General features: G+C 42.9%; 1 long non-coding RNA gene across 1 annotated transcript in view; it reads left to right on the top strand.

Moving 5' to 3' along the window:
• Nucleotides 1–13,357: 13,357 nt before the first annotated feature.
• The window catches only part of LOC125633941 (uncharacterized), an 85,478-nt gene continuing 82,424 nt past the window's right edge, over nucleotides 13,358–16,411 (top strand). The window contains exon 1 of the long non-coding RNA XR_007355735.2: nucleotides 13,358–13,668. This is a non-coding gene — a long non-coding RNA (uncharacterized LOC125633941). The remainder of the gene's footprint in view (nucleotides 13,669–16,411) is intronic.

The following is a 16,411-nucleotide window of genomic DNA, read 5'->3' as shown; positions in this document are numbered from 1 at the left end:
GTTGACATTTTGAGTTTTAATGGTGATAAATCTTTAATTTTTTGAATCTCAACACCTACTACCTAATAATTGTCTGACCTCCCCACCCCAAGTGCATACAATGATGACCATTTAAATTGATAAAAAAAAAAACAGAAAAAATGCTTAAAATAAATATCAATGTTTCTGCCAAAGTTAGATATTAAAAAAACCACATTCTGCCAAGCCTATGTATTCTGTAGCTAATTTTCATCCTCAGAATCCATTGTGCTTTATAGAGAGGGATTGCTTATTTACCACTGAAATACTGCCATCTGTAGATGGAGCTGGCTAGTGGTTCTTCACCAGCAATGTTGCATAAAAAATTGTATTTAGGCAGGAAATGAAGAATTCATATTTTGGTGGTTTGTTTCTGACTTAGTTATAAAATGTGTCATTTTACAGTTTAAGTGCATTTCACAGGAAAAGCTGGCAAATTGGAAAAGGTTTCTGAATGGGATTATTATCATAAAACAGGATTATCTGTGATAGAAGGGGAGTGGAATCAATGGCCCAAGAGGATTATTCCAGTCCTATGTTCCTAAGAGAGGCTTGATGGGTAAGGCATTAGACAGTCAAGAGATTCGGGTTCCATTCCCAGCTCGGTCACAGACTCTGTGTGTGTGTGTGTGTTTGTGTGTAATCTTAGGTAAGCTACTTAAATGCCTTAGTTTCTCATCTATAAAATGGAGGATGGTGGTGATAACAACTTCCTTTTTCTGTTTTGGGTATTTCAAGTTGAAGTTCTTCATGGTAGACTGTCTCTTGTTTATACAGCACCTACCACAATGCAACCCTTCTCTTTGTCGGAGCCTCTCGGTGCTCCTGTAATACAAAGATCACCTGAAAAAATACCACTGAATTTACTAAGTAAAAGCCAAAGCAAATATCTTCCCTTTTTGCCATGCCCTGAACGTCAGGAAACTTAGGACTTTCTCAGATCAAAGAGATGTGATGCTTAGAGTCAACAATCCCCTCCTAGAGTTCAAATCCAAAGACTTTTAGCAAGATCATTAGCTAATTTGGGATAGTGTCTAAGGAGGGGGATGGTCTGTAAAGGCTTGATCCAAACCCAGAGGGAATCTTTCCATTGACTTCAATGGGCTTTTGATCAGTCAAGACGCAAATCGTGCAGGACTTTGTAGATTTAAAATGAACACCTTGGATTGCTTCCATAAACAAACCAGTAGCCACTGCTGTCCCAGGTGTAATATTTATCACCTGGGATATATCACTAAATGATTGTTCTGCCACATTCTGTGCTATCTGAAGTTTCTGAGTGGCCTTCAAGACTACCTTCTGTGCTAGTTCCACAAGGAGGTGACAAAGGAATGGATAAAAGATGAGCTTGCTATCTGGTATACTCTATTTTTAGATGGGATCAACTCCAGCAGGTAAGATGCCGAAGAAAGGCATCAGAAGGCCAGTCTATCAGTACTTTCTGACATGCAATGTTAGCCCTGCAGCTACGATGCTTGACAGAGGTAGAAGCCCTCTTAGAAAAATGAAAGTCAATAGGGCATTGTCCATCAAGTCGTGAGGGACCACCTGGCCTGCTCGGGTGGTCCCTAGACATATGTTTTTGGGGAAAACTTTGCCAAAATAGAGCATCTCATCTCCAGCATTAAAAATGAGTTAAACTAAATATATTTCAATAACTATGGTAAATTTACAATCTGATAAATAAGTTTATAAAATAGATACAACCTATGGTCCCGATTTAGGGAAGCACCTAAGCCTTATGTGATGTTCTGAATAGAGAGAGATCTGGGCATGTGTTTAAATCCCATTGACTTCAGTAGGATGTAGGCACATGCCTAAAGTTAAGTATGTGCTTAAATTCTTTCCTGAATGGGGATGTTTTCCTCAATACAGTCCTGTATCTGTATCTCTCAGCAGCACTTTAAAATCCCATCGTTGTACATTCTTCAATATTAAGTCTCTGTATTCAAGGGTAGTCAGAAATATAGGTATGTGATCAGGGTTCTATACTAGAATATGTTCTTTGTGCTTCCGTTTACCTAGCAAATTCTTGTTTTCCACCTTTAATACCACTGAAATATGTGCCCTAAATGAGCCGTCATTTGTAAAGCTGAAAGCTGCTATTTACTTCAAGTAATAAAAAATTGGACTTCTTAATTCCTATGAAAGTGAGAGCCCATTTGAAAGGTACAGAGGATAATGCTCATATTATTTTTCAAACAATAAACAACTTGCATAATCCTATTATGAACACTACTGTAGATTTTACAGTCCATCTGACAAGCAATAAACATTGTGACTCTGTGTTTGAAATGTTATACTAGGGACTGTAATGCCAAAATGAGGAACCCTGTGCATGTGGCATTGGGTCAAGCAGCGGTCATGGCACATGTCTCCAATAATATACATTATGCTCATAGACTTTTTAACCTGAGATCTAAAATGTACAGTTTAGAAAATAGGGTTTAGCCGTTCAACAGGCTTTCATGAATATTTACCTTTAAATGCCTGCCAGTCAGGTTGCATGGATCTTGTCGTACTGTACTGCCATAAGCCCGGCCAATTGTACGACAGTGCAGCAGGATAAAGAACTCCCATTTGCTAGAAGTGTATAATCTGTAAATGCTCGAACTTGGCTGCAGAAATTTTTCCTGGGACACTCAAAACTTTTTCTGATTGCTTTGTTGTTCTTTCTATGCATTACTAACGGTGCAGGGACATATGTCAGGGTACTATGACCCTGGCCTCTGGGGTTTTTTTCCCCCAAGAAAGCCTATAATCCTATGTATATGTTGATAATAAATGACTGGCTGTGAGGTTCTGTGGGTCAATATTTGGGCCAATCATCATTTTGCAAGAGGTACTTGTGGGATCAGACCCAAAGCATACATATTACCTATCCACTAATGTGGGCACCTGCTAACTTTGTCATAAATGAATTAGCAAGTTGTATGATGCACTTTCTAACCGAAAGACTGTTATAGAGCCATCAACCATGTTATTCCCCACTAAATTCTCCCTACATTTTGCAGTGAATACAGATTTATATTATTATGTAATCAAGGGGTTAACAGAGAATGCAATAATCAAACAAAAAATGCTGCCAAATTGGCATGATGAAAGTGGGCACTTGGTAGTTCCTTTTATAGTCAAGGTGCAAACAGTTTCCATTATAACCCAGTGTTTTATATACTCATAATTTTCTGAGGGGAAACATCACTTTTTAGGGACATGCTTAGTCTTTGTATGAAAGGGAATATTTCTGGGAACTTTGAGCAAAATCTCTTCAGCCATTTAAAAATTCTCATGTTATGAAGTGGTTTAGGGGCTCAATCCCATGCCCTTTGACAGGAAGAGAGTCTTTCCATTGACGTCAATGAGAAGTGAATTAAGACCTGTGTTTTTGTGCCACCTTAAATTTGTAGAGCAGTTAAAAAGATGTCTGCTTCATCATGTGAGATACCTCAAGCACGAGAATTTGAGGCAGCTGAAGAGTTATGCTGCTCTTAAGACCGTGTCTGTTCTTTTAATCCTTAAAAACCATCAACAAAGAAAAGAAACATTCAGGTTGCAGGGTAGGATTTTCCAAAGCATTCAACATTGGCCTAACGGGTCCCACTGACATCCATAAGAGTTTCACCATTGACTTCAAAGGAGAGAAGAGTTAAGCCGACAATGAGTGCTTCTGAAAATATAAACAGTGGGGTTCAAGTCAGGAAATTCAGAATTTAAGGTTCCAGTGATACATTAGCTTAGCCATGTTGCACTTCTTTTCTGTTTGGTTTTTCCCTGGTGAAAAATGTAGCTCAACGTTTTGCTGTTTGTTGTAATAGTAGCGTAAAATGCACAGCTTGTGCAGTGTTGCTGATGGAACCTTAACGTTTGCAGTTTCCTAATTCTGGTGACTTTCACCATCGCATGAGAACCTGGGCTTATTACTTATAACAACCAGACACAAACATCTTTCAAGTCGGGAAGTGAATCTCAGTCCTACTATACAACCTAAAGCCTTTCACGGTGTCATCTTCATCTGTGGTCACTCCTGACTTTAGGCCCAGTTTCACACACATCTTCACTGGCGCCAAACTGGGCTGTGACGGCACAAGTTTGTACTGGTGATGACTGGAAGTTGAAATGAGACAAATTCAGACGGGGGATAAGGAATACATTATTAAGAGATGGGAAAACGAGAACAACTTGCCAAGGGTTATGGTGAATTCTCCATTACTGGCAAGTTTCAAATCAAAATGGGATGTTTTTCTAAGAGAAATGCTCTATTTTGGGGACGTTCTCGAGCCTGTGCTACACAGAAGGTCAGCCTAGATTACCACAGTGGTCCCTTCTGGTCATGGCATCTATGAACTGTGGCTTTGATGCTTACATGCAACACCTGAACTCTTCTCTTTCTGCGGGAACTAACTTCAATATCCAGTCAGGCCTGGTCTACACTCTAACATTAGGTTGACCTGACTACATTGTTCAGAGCTGTGAAAAATGTCTTGCCCCATGTGGCATAGTTAATGGGACCTACACCCCAGTGCAGCAACTGCTAGGTGAACCGAAGAATTCTGTAGCTGCCAACTCTAGAAGAGATGGATTTACTACAATGACAGAAGAAACCCCGTCGGCTGCTGAAGTAAGTGTCTGTCTGCGCCGCACCTGTGCCACTCCAGTATTTCTAGTGTAGATAAGCCCTCGTTTTCAAAGTGCCTGTAGAGCTAGTAGCAGAGACAGAGATTTTCAAAGGTCAAATTCAATTAAACCTGGAGGCCTAGCTCCTTTTAGGTGGCTTTGAAAATCCCAGCCAGAGTGAAGGTGAGAGAGCATTTGAGCCAATATTTATCCTTCTGTAGCCAGCCTCTGATGTGACTGGGCTGCTGGGAGGCTGTCAGTACTTCGCGTTGTTGCCTGGTATTGTACTCTTTTGACTGCCAGCAGAATGAAAACGAGCGTCAGACTCACTTTCTTGCCTGGGAGCTGCTTTTTTTTTTTTTTTTTTGCTGAGAAGGAAACATTTGCGCTTCCCAAAGCTTCAACCCAGTTGATGTGAGGAGCTTTCTAGCTCACCTTGTAGTTAGTTTTTGATAACACTGGCAGCACCTCAAAAAACAACAAGAATTCTTTTATCTGGTGACGTTTAATCTCCCAGGAGGCCAGCTTGCCATAGCTGGAAAAAGGACACTACCATATCTTTCCAGATAAATGGATGCCAGTGTTACTGCTCTCTCAGGTTACAGTGCTGTGTAAAATACTTTCAGCTTCATTTTTCTCAGTCCAACTGCTGTTGCCGGCAATAAAGACTTTGCCCCAAGGTAGTCATGCTTGGGCAGTAAGGTGAACACTAGCCTGCATTTGTTCCCTGTTTAGTATTAGTATCGGGGCTTGCTTCTGGGAATTTCAAATCTATGGTGTCGTCTCACTGAAGTCCATGCCAATTGATGCCTGCTGAAGATGTGTCATTAAGTGAGAAACAGTTTCTATTTGCAACCAGCTTCCCAGAACATCTGGGTTGTTTTAGGAATAGGCCATGCTGCCATTTCCTCCCCAGGTGTTTGAAGTGGCAGATGTGATGCCTTTCAGGGTGTGTTACCTGATGGGATTTGTCATGAATGTCGTATTTATGCTTTGTGACTCTCTGGTGATTTTGTAGGTGTTGTTGGCCTCTCGTTAGTTATCGCACCAACATCAGACCCTTAGTTCCAACGCTCTAGTGGAAGCAAGGAGGAACTATATGCAAAAATATTAATGTACCCGATCCTTAAGTGTTAGCAAAGTGGAGGGTGAGTTGAGGCATTCCTGGAGTTAGCAGACAGATTGAGGGCTGTAGACTTTGTTGAAGGTTATTCTCTGTATATCTGCACTTTATGTCTTTGCCCGTCCCACTGACTGTCAAACACCAAGGGAATTTGAACAGAAAATGCAAGACAGAAATGTACCTGTATTTTCAGCTACCTTTATGGATGAGCATTCTTAAGGTGGCACTGCAACAAGGCCCGTTTCACAGATGGTGAACAGAGGCAGAGAGAGGTCAAACAAGTCATCTGTGGCAGAGCTGGGAACTGAACCTAGTTTTGCTGTGCCCTCGTCCAGCCGTACAGTGGTAGACTCAAGGAGCCCGGTCTACTTAGCTTAACAAAGACCAGGTCAAGGGGTGACTTGATCACAGCCTGTAAGTACCTACATGGGGAACAAATATTTGATGATGGGTTCTTCAGTCTAGCAGACAAAGGTATAACGTGATCCAAGAGCTGGAAGTTGAAATTCATACTTTTAGCAGTCAGCGTAATTATCCTTTGGAAAAACTTGCCAAGGTGGATTCTCCATTGCTGACAATTTTAAAATCAAGATTGGGTGTTTTGCTTTAGGAATTAGTTTGGGGAAGTTCTGAGGCCTGTGTTATACAGGAGGTTACACAAGATGATCACAATGGTTCCTTCTGGCCTTGGAACCTATGGATCTTATGCAAAACACCATCTTTCCTCTCCCATCAATTCAGACAACCCAGAAGGGTTATAAGATTAACCAAGGGCTAGTGAACCTCAGCAGTTGGTATCGGTGTGTACTTGTTTTTAGGCCTGCAAGAGGGAGGAGCTTTCCATAAAGAGGCTGAGACTGACATCTCGATGAAAACAAGTATGGATTATTATAGAACTGTGAAACGTTTGGCGTGGATAGAGGAGATTCCAAGGAGGGTTTATATTAAAGACTGTGAAGCACCAGTGAGAAATTCTACTTCCGTCATTTTGGTGGTGGTTGTTGTTGATTCAGAATTGGAATGAAATGAACGAGAATCATTTGAATGAACAGAGTTAAAAGAAGGATTTGAGGAGATAGTTGAAGCTTCTTTTCTGCGCAGGACCACGGGTGACTGTTATCTTTTAACAGACACTTTGACAGCTACAGATTGCATGAGACAATGTGGGTGAGGAAACCTCTTTGACTGGACCAACTTCTGTTGGTGAAAGAGACAAGCTGCACTGAGCTCTGCTTCAGGTCTGCAGATTGCTTGGGCATTCACAGCTCTTTGCTCATCAGCTAGCCTTGCGGCCAGAAAGATGATCTGCTTTCCTCTTACTTAATCCCATCATAAATTAAATGTCATTTTGCAAGCTTTGAAGCACCTGAGTTCTCTTTTTATCATTGGAACTCTGACCCTAAGGGTATGTCTTCACTGGAGCATAGCCTGGGCTCTCATACGGGTGTTGCTGCTAACCCCTCTCCCATCCACACACACAAACCTTTCACACTAGTGTGGTGGAGCTTTAACCCTAGGCTAGCTGGCACTGCTGGAGCAATGGGTTACAGCGAGGGTTCTCCTTCACTGGTAACCTGCCCATCATGCAGCAAGGATGCACACTGAATCACTCAAGTGCTGATCATCCACCTGTGCTTTTCCACAATTCCCCTGTGTGTCCAGAAAGACAGACAGGTGCTCTCACAACTTGCAAAGAATCCTAGAGTGCCTCACTTTACTGCACCGCAAAGAACCACAAGATATGCCCCCAGAAGTCCTAGCACAGCATCAGTGAGGGCATAGTAAATCAGGTAGGGCTTTGCAGTGGGGCTGCTGACACCCCAGCGAGGCCCTGGAGTTCAGGTCCGGTTGCCAATCACCTGAGTTAACAGACATACCCTAAAAGGTCTCACCTTCACCAAAAATTTCAACGGACGCCCGCGGAAATGCAGTTCCCCCAGGGAAACAGGCCAGCTTTGTTCGACGATGGCAATAGGTAGTAAAAGCCTTACTATATTATCTTTGAGCAGAGGGCAAAGGAAGTTCTTTTTTTTAAGAACTGAGGATAGATGGTGGTTTTGACTGCAAGCCAGGGTATTAAGCAATTATTGTGCAGAGCATGCTGTAAATGTTGAAAAGCTGACAAATGTGCCACAGGTGCTTTTGTACCAAAAAAGACTGACTGTTTTTTACCTCCTGTACATTAAGGTACTCTTCCTCTTTTCCTTAGTATTTGGATTGCCTTATACAAATCTGTACAATTATGCCTAGAATGCACACTCAACTGCTTTTTTACTTACACGTAGAACTATTCTTTTTCTATAACACACGTCAAATAACAGACTACTGAGAATGGCAAACAGCATCCCCCAAGTTCAGCTGCAAGTGTCTTTTTCTGTGACTGACAGGGAGATTTGCAAAACGCACAAAGCACCCGACTCCCATTGACTTGGAGTAAGGCATCTTTGACCATCTCCCCTCAGTCTTTTGAGAAACCTCTCTTTTCCATGCGCCGCCTCCAGAAAAACCTGCACTCTTATCAATGGACAATGGTAAGATTTAATTTTTTTTTCTACTCCGTCTAAATTCTGACCCTGATTCAGAGCCCATTGAAGGAAATGGGGGAAAAAACCCTCTTTGGCTTCGGATCATGTCCCATATACAAAGAAACTGTATGGAAAAGGTGGCTTGTCTCTGAAATGTGGCCGTGTAAAAGCAGTACTTTTGCACTGTATCGTCTAAAGGGCTGGCATAGCATACTCTCCCTCCTCAGTGGGGAAAAGTCCCAGAGGAATTGGGACCCAGTGGGGTGTTTTGAACCTACTGCCAATCTTTTCTTATTTAGGCTTCTATCCTGCAAACCTTTCCTTTTGTGATCAGTGGCTTGCAGTGTCTGCCATTTCCTAAAATGGACCTGCAGAGGGATAGCATGATCCAGTAATGGGCCACTAGATTGTGACCTAGAACATCTAGGTTCTCTTCCTGGTTCTCTATGGCCTTCAGTGAGTCAATACATCTCTCTGAGCCAGTGCTATTCTTTGTCTATTATGGTGGTTCTGAAACGTATTTGATCACATCCCCTTTCTTTGTGTCTGTAGTACTTTATACCCCTCCACACAAATAGATACACCGATATACGTGGCACCATTGCGCCACTTAAATCAGTTTTGGCTTCTTTGTTTTTCACTTGAGTTGGTTTTTTTTTCTTTCTGTTGCACGAATGAGCCAACAATCCAGTGTAATAAGAACAAAAACAAAACTGTGATTGTGAGCCATGCTCACAATTAAATGTGCACGCCGCGTTGTAACAAACGGATTAACGTACAGATGGCAATGACTTTGTAGAATGCTACGCAAGCTTCACGGAAATCTTCCAGATGCACAGCGCCCGCTGAGGACCTGAGATGTCTGGGGGATTCAGCGTTGCTCATTATTCATTGCTGGGGGTAAAATCTGTGCAGTAGGTTTTTTATTTTTTCCTAAATCTTCTCACGTTCCCGGCCCAGCATACATTCCCTGACCCCCTGCAGGGGGGGGCCTTCCCCTGGTTTGAGAACCTCTGGTCTATTAGATTGTAAACTCTCTTTGGGGCAGGGGTTGTCTCTTCCTGCATGTTTATACAGTGCCTAGCAAGAGTTTCCTGATCTTGGTTGGTGCCTTCAGGTGCTACCAGAATGCAGATGATAATAGGTGTAGCTGATAGGAATTTAGCCAACAATTCTGATGAGGAAGCACAAGAGAGGATAGAATCCAGCTCACTCTTTCATATGTGTGTGTTCTGCAGTACTAATAGTGGCAGAACTTGATCTTAAATGCGACAGTGAGCAGAAAAGTCTTTGAATACCCACAGAGGGCAGATTCTTTTGAATAAGCAAGAACACGGCCGCCTTTCAGATCACATAGTCACTTTTCAGACGAGAAGTACCCTTGATGGGCCAATTGTGAGTTGCAGTCAATGGGAGCTGTCTGTGAGTAGGTAAGGACTATTTGCCCCTTAATGTAATTAATAACATTAATTAATAAAAGGGAGAGTGAATAAAGTAATAAATGTTGGGAGATTAAGCAGCATGTTGTCCTTCATGCTGACCACTGTTTTCTGCCCTGTAGATAATTGGTAGTAGGACATGAAAAGAATGCAAACGCTGACCCCTGCAAAACGCTGCGATAAGTGCCGAGTTGAATTTGGCTCCATAGTAGAAGCTGATCTTTTAACACCTGTAGGCCTGGCCAGCCTTCTGAGATAGACAGGCCCAGAAGGGACCATAAGCCAGCTGCTTGCTGGGTTGAGTTACTGAGAATGTAGTTTGACGTGGTGCACAATGGAACAACAACACACAGGGCCCTGATTTCCATCCTGGCTAAGCTGTACTCAGACCAGGAACAGAGGTGGGAAAAGATCGCTTTAAGCTGCCTTTGTCCCTTCTGCGTTTTCACCCCTGCCTGGGGCTTGCCTAGCCTTACTGTCAGATCCCAACAATGCCCCAATGATGGGAACTGAGACACAATTGTTGGAAATAGGGAAGCTTTTTATTTTTTATTTAAACAGGATCCACTCTTTGAAAATGGAAGATTTTGTTTCCCAAAAGCCAGGCCGAATGATTTGATACCCTCAACAGTTTGGCCGTTTGCTCACCTTTTTTGCATGTACATGCTTGCAGCTAATTCAGCTTAAAATAAAAATGTAGCTCACTGCTAAGTATTTGAGTTATTTAGTAAACATTTTTCCTATGTACCTAAAGGCAAGCCCTAACAGCACAGATTAAAACAAAGAAAGCACTGTTTCCTGTTGAAATACGTTAAGCCTGGCTCAGTTCTGTGTTGACCATTATTCCATTTTACTTCGTTTAATAATTCCTGGGAGCGCATCATACTGCTCTGTTTATTCTTCACTGTGTATGTGGCTTTTAGCTTGAGTGATTAAGGACTACCAGGATAAATCAAGCTGTAACCACATAGCATGTACATAAGAATGGCCCTACTGGGTCAGACCAAAGTATCCTGTCTTCTGACGGTGGCCAGTGCCAGGTGCCCCAGAGGGAATGAACAGAACAGGTGATCATCAAGTGGTCCATCCCCTGTCACTCATTCCCAGCTTCTGGTAAACAGAGGCTAGGGACACCATCCCTGCCCATCCTGGCTAATAGCCACTGATGGACCTAGCCTCCATGAATGTATCTAGTTCTTTTTTGAACTCTGTTATTGTCTTGGCCTTCACAACATCCTCTGGCAAGGTTGACTGTGTGTTGTGTGAAGAAATAATTCCTTTTATTTATGTAATGAGATGGGGTGAACACTCAGCATTTTTTGAAAATCAGAGGGTGGGGGGAATCCTGGCTCTGTTGAGATTTGCCATTTATTTCAGTGGAGCCAGGATTTCACCCCGCCATGTCTCACGCTGGGCTGCCAAAAATGAGGAAATCCAAAATCACTAGTCACTTTTGAAATTGTAGCTCATAAAACTTGCCTGCCCTTGATGAGTCACTAAATAGTAGACCTTTTACCTGACATTAGTGCCGAACAAATTTTGCTTTCCCTGCACCTTAGTCCTGTGTGAATTTTTTTTCCTGGGAAGTGCGTGGAGGAATTCCACATTTGGGGAGAAAGAAGAAAACATTGATGTGGCAGGTGTTTTGTATTTGTGGGTGCATGTATGTATTTATCTTTAGTGGATGCTGTTTGAAGCTGCTTTGAGGTTTAGAATGATTGATTTGTATCCAATGAAGGTGGGTATCTAGGCAGAGTCCAAATACACATTAAATACACATTAAAATGTAAATCAGCAAATGTCTCTGCTTGTCACATGGGTATTGCTGCCACATTAGAGAAGGCTATAGAGTTCATAGTTAGAGCTGATGAGAAAAAAAATCATTTTTTTTGGTGAAAATTCAAATACCAAACAATTTTTGAGGTGAAAACCAAACAATTTCTGCCCAAACCCAAAATACTTCTATTCAGAAATGCTGCTGTGGTGCCTTATGAGAGTTGTAGTTTATGTACCTCATACACTATAGATTGGTGGTCTTGGTTGGACTACATCTCCCATGATGCACAAGGATCTCCCCTCTTAGAGCAGGGAGACAGTACAACATGAGAGATGAAGTTCAGCTGGGGAGCCCACACCAGAGATGAGAATGGGACATGAGGACAGAAAACTACATGTCCCTGAGGGCACTGAAACTGCATATCCAAATATTTTAGGTTTTGGCTTTTTTAGTTTTGGGGCATTTGGTTTTTCAATGAAAATCAATTGTTTCCTATGGAAAGTAGGCACTTTTCACACACACACAAATTGGTTTAGTCAAAAAGCCCTGTGTTCTGTCAAACAGTTTTGATGGACAGGTTTTGACCAGTATCCAGAAGTGTGAGTAATTTGATTTTGCCCCTTTTCTGTTTGCAAGTTGTCTGTGCAAGGATCATGAATTTCTCACATGGCTTCATTGCTCAGAAATGTTCTCGTCATACAATCCTTCACTAGCAATTTGTCAAAAAAATTCAGTATCTGAAATCTGAGTTGCTGTCATACAGTAGGTAAGGAGGGATTGTTCTGAAATAGTCCGTGCTGACCTAACTCTGCTCCCATTAAAGTCAGTGGGTCTACTTCTGTAGTAAGTAAGGGATTCAGACTGTGACCCAGTGTCAATGTAAAGAGACTGAAATTATGCAGATGAGTGGTCAAAATATATTTAAGGCCAGGTTTTCAAAAGAACTCACCACCCATTGCTGACCATGGTGAATCCTCCCCTCCCCAGTGAGAACAATGGGAACTGCTGAGCATTTCTGAAAGTCTGGTTACTTCATTTAGGCACCTAAAAGGGAGCTGAGCTCTTTTGAAAATTTGGGCCCAAATGTGGGTGGCTTGAGTTTTTTCAAAATCAGTCCTTTAGGACATATTGACAACTATATTCTTCAAGGGTAGGATTTTCAAAAGCATCTATATGCCTTGGGATCACAAATGCCACTGAAAGTCACTTGGGGTACAATTTTCAAAAGTGCCTGACAGGCTCCTGAATCCCATTTTCAAAAGTAACGTAGTCACTTAGGTATCTAAGTCCCATTGACTTTCAATAAGACTTAAGCTTCTAAGTCCCAATGTTTGGGGACTTAGGCTCCTAAGTCACTTAGGCATTTTTGAAAATGTTCTCTTTAGTCACTTTTGAAAATACCTTGAACACTAATAATCAGCAATAGTTTACACTGATAAAGTAGTGTAAGTCTGCATGAGTGAAATTACCCCATATGTCTCCAGGCACGCATCACTTACCCAGAAAGTCCTCAGCTTATCTATACCTCCATGGATCTGAATACTGATGTCATGTATTTTGTGATGTCTCCAAAACCATCGCTGGTAAATTGGGGGTTGTACTCTATTCTACACCATCCCTTTGGAGTTTTTACTATCAGGCTTGAGGCACTTGGCTCATAGCCCAGGACAAAGGTAAGAGAGATTAGGAGAGAGAAACTGAAGTGGGAGAACATCAGAGACATCAGAGAGAGATGAAAGTTGGCTGAGGTATGTGGAGGAGGCTGTTGCTGCGTAGGAATACAGGGTGTGTCTACAGAGGCCAAAGCTCATATTCCATATTGGAAGGTAGGGCTCTGGTCTGCAGGGATAGATCAGGGAACTGCAGCAGGCCGCTCACTCCGGTTACTGCCTTATATGTTGGGATAAAGGAATCATTTAATTGTTGAATACAAGCTCCCACTGCTTTAATGTGAAGAGCAACACGGGCAGACCTGAACAAGGAGGAGGGGGAGCAATGCGGGGAGTGACAAGAAAAGAAAGCATGATGAGGCAAAGGTAAAAAAGGAAAAGGATGTAACAAGGAAATGGATCAAGAAACAAAGGGAGACAGAAAGAAAACAAGAAAAGCTGCAACTTTCAGTCCTACAAACTTCCCTGCGCAGACAAACCCTGCACTCGCCCAGAGCCCCGCGTAAGTCATAGAGCTCTGTGTGAACAGTACAGGGTGCTCTCCCACAGTTGCTGGTAAGACTAGGGCCTCCATTTCTCTCTGTTCAGAGTATCTTCGGGGGGACGTGGCAGCTGGAGTCAAGCTAGCAGAGAATCTTTGGCCTGATCATGGCCTGGGAATGGAACAGCTTGTAGAGTAATCAGGAGGAGGGGAAAGCTTTTTCTGTAGGATGAGTCTGGCCTAAGAGGGCACAATCCACACATTAGTTGTCCAGTGGCTCCACCATACAGTGTAAGCCTAGACTTTGCCACCAGCCCTGAGTAGAGGTAACTGCACCGCCCCAGGATTTTGAATTGGAGAGATTACCAACCTTGCCCAGGGTCACACAAATGGTATATGGTATTGCCAGGAACCAAACCCGGGTCTTTTAAATTACAGCCCAGCATCTGGACCGCAAGACCAGTTTGAATAAGTACAACCCTTCCTGTCAGGTTTCTGGTGAGAACACTCACCATTATGAATGCCAATTTTTTCTACTCAGGTGCATCCTTCAGCATAGTTTCAAGCTTACTGTTTCCACAAACATTGCCGCCAGTAAGTTTAAGTTGCCAGAATATTCGCCAAAAGCAAATACACGAGGCACATGAGCACAGCTGAAGCAAATTAATTAAAAAAATTCAAATGTCTATTTATTAAATGTCTTTTGCAATATCTTCCCTGCTCTAATTATGACTCTAGGTGATTAGCTGACTCTGTAAAGTTGATCCTTGAAGCTGTGCTGATGGGGATAATGGATGGTAATGCAGATAATTATGGTAACAACATAGCAGATCAAAGTGGGTGGATGACTTGAGCAGAATGGTAATGAAACCTGGAGCCTTCCCTACCCAAAAGACTAATTCAAATCTAACTCAGACCAATAATGGTATAAAGGATTTTACAATCTGATGACTGTTCCGTGAGAAATTTTACAACATACAGACCTCTGGTGGTTGTAGTGTATGAGGGGTCTTTGGTCAGGTCCTCCTCTGGTGTAAATCAATCTAGCTCCAGTTAAATCAATGAGGGTATCGTCAGCTGAGGATGTCACTTTCAACTAGAAATTCGGCACCGTTTTGTTTTTGTTTTTTTTACAGTGAGACCCCTGGGGCCGAACTGCCAAGGAAAGTGGTGGATTCTCCATTTTTTTTTTTGATGGCATCTCTTAAATGCTGTTTTTGTCGCCTTTTTACTGCAGCTGAGTTGTGGATTGATTTTTTTTCACCTCTGTCTGTGTGATGGGTATTCCTGCTTTGGTTCTTTCTCCACTCCTTCCCCGCCAGTGCTCTTTTCCTCTTGCAGTTTTTCGTCTCACTCTCCCTCCTCTGCTCTTGTCTATCACTGGTTCCAATTCTTCCACATTCTCCTTATTTTCTGCTGGTAGATTGGGGAATCCAGCATTCTTTGTCTGCAGATGTAGCTCCTTCCATCACTAGATGGCACTAAGGAGCAGCATTAGGAGAAGAAGACACAGGGTGCAGGTGCTTGCTTCTGGATGGATGACTGCTGACAAGAAGTGAGAATCCTATTGAATTTACCCTTTGTTTTCTCTGTTAGGTCTGCATAGAAGCTGCATGGATTGGCTGACTCTGGCTGGGTTATAACATTAAATGCTACCTTGAAAAAGATCACAGTAGTCAGATGTGGAAAGGAGCTCCAGGTTTGGGGAAAACCTTGTACAAATGTGGATTTCTGCATTGCGGTGTCTAGAGGATAGGGCATTGGATTGGGACTCTGCAGACCTGGGTTCTGTTCTCAGCTCTGCCACTGGCCTGCTGGGTGGCCTTGGATAAGTCACCTCCCTGGGCCTCCATTTCCTCATCTGTAAAATGGGGATAATGAAATCGACTCCCCCTTTTGTGAAGTGCTTTGAGATCTGCTGATGAAGAGTGCCATATCAGAGCTAGGTATTATAATTACGTACCGAACTGTGATGATGCTGCTGGTTCTGTAGACTGCTGTCTGAAAAGCAGAGTGAGGGGAATGGGAGGATGGGCTATTTTTTGACCATAAATAATGGCCATGATTTTGACAAAGGCCTGGTGAGTCAGGGAGCCTCAATTATGGGTGCCTGTGATGGGATGTTTCTGACTGTTTAAGGGTCAGAGGGCTGGTGCCAGGCAGCCTGTTTCATTAACCTGGTGCAGCTGAGGAAGGGTACGTGTCCCCAAGGGATGAGAGACCTTAAAGGAGAACTGTCATGTCATGACGGGGAGAGCCCTCTGGGAAAGACCTAGGAAACCTGTAAAGCCAGTGAGGCCTAGGAAAGAGGCTTGCAAGGTAGAAAGAAGCCTGGAAAGGACTCCAGATGGAAGGGCTGGAGTGGCTATGGAATACAAGAACAGATGGAGACCAGAGGAAGCCCTGCTTTGGAGAAGACACTAGTGTTAGGCCATGAGGTGTCTTTGGACTGTGTGTACTGCAGGTGGATAAAAGGACTGTGCTGGGCTTTCAAGGACTATCTTGCCCTGTGTGGGACAATGAACTGGCCCCAGCTAGGGATAGAATTGGACATGAGAGAAGGTGTGCTGGAGTCTGAGAGTGGGAGCTGAGGAAGACACACCTGTCCTGCTGCAATTTGATGCCAGAGGGCACCCTGAGAAGGGGCGATCTGTGGCTAGTGCCCAACTGGAGATACCTGATTTGTGAGAGGGCAGGTGCTCAGCCTGATCATAGAATCATAGAATATCAGGGTTGGAAGGGACCTCAGGAGGTCATCTAGTCC

The sequence above is a fragment of the Caretta caretta genome, chromosome 3 (genome assembly GCF_965140235.1).
Source record: "Caretta caretta isolate rCarCar2 chromosome 3, rCarCar1.hap1, whole genome shotgun sequence".
NCBI classification, from domain to species: Eukaryota; Metazoa; Chordata; order Testudines; family Cheloniidae; genus Caretta; species Caretta caretta.
This window is presented reverse-complemented; position numbering and strand designations above follow the sequence as displayed.